Raw genomic sequence first — 4,416 nt, 5'->3', positions numbered from 1 at the left:
GCGGAACGCGGGGTACATGGTGCTCTTCCCACTGCGCCACAAAACCGAGACAGAATCAAATGCTACGAACGCGCCTTATATCCTTGACTCATTCAAACTACGTCAAGAAGCTGCTGATACAACGCATTCACTACCTGTGGGCGGAACGCGAGGTACATGGTGCTCTTCCCACTGCGCCACAAAACCGAAACAGAATCAAATGCTACGAACGCGCCTTATATCCTTGACTCATTCAAACTACGTCAAGATGCTACCGATACAACGCATGATGGGGCAATGATTAACACTTGCAATAAAAGAAAAAAAGCTCCCACTTACAGCAACAATGATGGAGTAAAGGTCGTTGCGACAGCGAAGCCCCAAGCATACCACTTAGAGAGATTGACCAAGATTGGCCAATAAAACATAATAATAATCATAAAACATAATAATCATACGTGTTCCCGACACGTTTCACTCGATTTCGGAATCAATCCAACGGAAACACCAAGTGAACCCCACGATGCGCCGCATCTACACAGGGTTCCCCTCGCGGGGAGGTGGGCGCAATTTTTCTTAGCAGTCTTGCCTCCGGCAGCTGCTTTCGGTTTTATTCGCCATGCATGGACATCCGGCACATCACGTCGCGGAAGTGCGTTTCCATGTGGAAGAGGAAGAAGAAGATGCCAGCCTACGGCGCAGGCCCCCCTGACAAACCTGGCGGGATGACCGTTGCTGGATCGTTCACGATTCTTCAGAAAATTTGTACGTACCTGCCGCACTATTTTTCCCGCTAACTGCCCGTCGATTGCCGTGGTGTTCTTAAGACTTCAGACATGGATACTTGGCACAAACGACACCTGCCCTTAGCGTACCTGTTACATTCCTTGTTACGTGCGTACTAATAGCGTAAAACGCGAGATCAGTAAATCCATAAGATAATACGCAGCGTTCCGTGCTATTGCAAGGGGATGCTATTGCAAGGGGATGCCACTTCAGTTCTAAATAATGAAACCTCGAACTAATGCAAGAATAACAACAGTACAGCGAGATGGGGAAGAAGTAGGGCATTTCAGCAACTTAACGCTAGAAAAACCTCGCGCTTGCAGTCTGCCTTTTGAGTCCGTCCTTTTTGATGAAAGTAGCAAATGTACCGGAACGCCTCCTTTCCCTTTTTTTAAACTATGAAAAGAGACTCGGAGCATTCAATCCCGTTAAGACTTCCGAGCGAACGCCCACCTTAATACTGCGCACTAATTCCTCATCGCCCTCATTTCTCCTCGTGCGTGTGCGTGTGCACGTGTGTGTTCTTGCGCGTATGTGCGTGCGTGTGCATTTCTGTGTGTGTGTCGAGAGAGAGAAAAAGAGAGGGAGAGAGAGAGAGCTTATCACTGGTCACAATGAACGATTCGTAGACTCATACGAAGAAACCAACGAGCCAACCACCAGCATACGGAGGTTATTATGTGTTTTTTTTTTTTACCGTGAAGCTAAAAATGGTATTTCGAGCAGTGAACTCGATAAATTAAGGCGACCCAATAATAACGAACCCGCACGCTTTGCATAGGAGACGCTAGCGCCACTCGGGTCAGCTCCTGCTCACCGGGAGAGCAGCCGATGCTAAGACGGCTCATAGATTTCTGTGAAGAGGAAGCCCCCTTTACAAGAACACCGTCATAAATGCTCACAACAAATGGTCACTCTCACTCCCTCCCTCCCTCCCTCCCTCCCTCCCTCCCTCCCTCCCTCCCTCCCTCCATCCTCCCCTTTGGTTTCCGAGGTTTTCTTGACTGGCAACTCTTATGTCTGTATTATTTCAACGAGCCCCTCATTTTCCTATTCTGACCGCTATATATATATATATATATATATATATATATATATATATATATATATATATATATATATATATATATATATATATATATATATTCAGCTAAATCGAGTCAATATCAAGCTGACCATCATACAGCCCCATCTTAGTGCGGTGGAATTCCTGGTAATGCAGGCATCGCCCTGACCATGGTTGCGATCGTGGGATCTTTGGTCCTGCTGTTCGCGCTGCTGGTGCGGACGAGTACATCGGGCAGCACCGTCGTAGCTGGACTACGGGGGGTGCTGCCACCCAACGTAACGACATCTCGTAACAACACCGTCGGGCTTCTTCTATAGCTAACACGGGAACAGCGGCGATGCTCCGAAGAGCTCCAGTATCTTTAACAAGACGGAAAAGTCTTTTACACTGAACTAATCCATGACACTGGCCAATAAAGCATGCGTAAGCGTGCATTCGAGAATTGCCAACAAACGCTTTCGCTTTCGAAATCAGGAGGTCGAAAGCTGAGCCAGCAGAGTTCACTTTATTGGCGAAATGTTTCAGTGAATTATATAAATTGCGCCAAAAGATTGTCAATGTTTCCAGCCGATAAAATAAGCACGCCCTAATAATACCGCATTTGCACGATTGTAATGCCCCCTCCTTTGCAACGCGCAGGTAAGTTTACATAGGAAATTTTGAAAAAAAAAATTAACGCCGATCATACCGTTCGGATGTAAAAGCCACCGGCCGCGTACCTGTCAAAATACATTTTATTTGACGTACGGAACTGTAGCAGCAAAAATTCCTTCTGCTTTTTAAACTTGCTTATATCACACTGGCGTTAAAACGGGAGCGGGGAACATTTAGAGGGTTCGCGATTTCCAGTGCCTCGACCTTCATAATGTTGGACGTGACGGTCCATTTGTTATTTACAAATTCCACATGGGAGTCTTCAAGCTCTCCGAAACGTCCGTGCTCAGGGCTGGGGATGCCTTGAATGAAAATATGGCTCTGCTTAGTTTGCATCAGTCGCGCACTCATGTATCGGGGACGCCCAGTGTGCACGAGGTTGGTGTGTTCCTTTCGCTGTCCGCAAGTCATCATCATCATCATCATCAGCCTATCTACGCCCACTGCAGGGCAAAGGCCTCTCCCATGGATCTCCAATTATCCCGGTCCTGCGTTAACTGCGACCAGTTAATCCCCGCAAACTTCGTTATCTCATCTACCCATCCAACTTTCTCCCGCCCCCTGCCACGCTTGCCTTCTCTAGGGATCCACTCTGTGACCTTTAATGAACAACGGTTATCTTGCCTTCGCATTACATGCCCTGCCCAAGTCCATTTCTTCTTCCTAATTTCTAATATGTCCTTAACATGCGCCGTTGGTTCTCTGACCCACTCCGCTCTCTTCTTGTCCCTTAAAGCGGCCACGAAGACAAAATGCAAGTGTGGTTCATTGAAAGACTGCCTCGTTAAAATCATACTGGCACCGCTATTAACGCACACTTTCCTCAAATAAGCCACATAAATATATTAGGAAAAAATGGAATTGCCATGCGACCCACTAGCTCATTTCCCACAACAGAACCTATGATGTCATACCAGCCAGCTCTGCGATTGGCGGAGGCCGGCAAAAGCAAACTCAAATTAGGCAGAGCTTTCAAGCTTGCCGAACAAGCTATTTGCGCTTAAATTTAGGGCACATTCTTTTTATAGCCCTAAGAATGGTGTGACAAACAGTGGAAGTTACGAAAGCACACGTAAACATAGAAGTACCGATGCGTACTGCTCTTGGTACTGCGCGCACTATGCTTGGTTTAGACGCTAAGCACTCCGGGCTTAGGAGTTGTCTCAGACGACACTGGCCGATTGACGCAAGCGACGGTGTCTTACGTGACCATATTTGTCGAGCGAGCGCAATGTTTCACGAAACGATAATTTTCTCCATGAACAAAACAAGCCAGGTTTAAGTATGGTCACAAACAAACCAAGGTCAGAAAACAGCTTGCTGTGGTGTGGTGGCGCCATCTAGGTTGACTAACAGTAAACAAGTCTCTGCTCCACACAAAGTTTGGCTGAAAGACCTATTCAAATGATGTCATTGCAAACGTTGTTCAAACACACGTTTTGGCGGGGAATCAAAAATTTAGCTTAAATTGATTAATTTCGCAGTGAATAAAACATTGTTTGCTTCCTTACAAGCGCTGGGGGCACTATATAACACGAAATCTGTCGAATAAAACAAAACCTGTATTTTGTCTTCATGGCCCCTTTAATGTTACACCTATCATCCTCCGTTCCATTGGTCGCTGAGTCGACCTCAATTTAAGTTGCACCCTCTTAGTGAGCCTCCAAGTTTCTGCACTGTAGGTGAGTACCGGTAAGATGCCGCTGTCATGCACTTTCTTCTTCAAGGACAATGGTAGGCTGCCATTCATTATATGAGAATCCCTGCCGAGTGCACTCCACCCCATTCTTATCCTTCTCATTACCTCTGTCTCATGGTTGGGATCCGGGGTCACTACTTGGCCTAAGTAGATACAGTGGAACCCCAATAATACGACTTTCAAGGGACCGCGAGAAAGCGTCGTATGATGTCTTACGACCGGGGTGCGG

Source organism: Haemaphysalis longicornis, unplaced genomic scaffold, assembly GCF_048455015.1.
Source record: "Haemaphysalis longicornis isolate Haplotype H1 unplaced genomic scaffold, Haemaphysalis longicornis Haplotype H1 scaffold_4, whole genome shotgun sequence".
In the NCBI taxonomy this organism is placed as follows: domain Eukaryota; kingdom Metazoa; phylum Arthropoda; class Arachnida; order Ixodida; family Ixodidae; genus Haemaphysalis; species Haemaphysalis longicornis.
Note: the sequence above shows the minus strand (reverse complement) of the source record.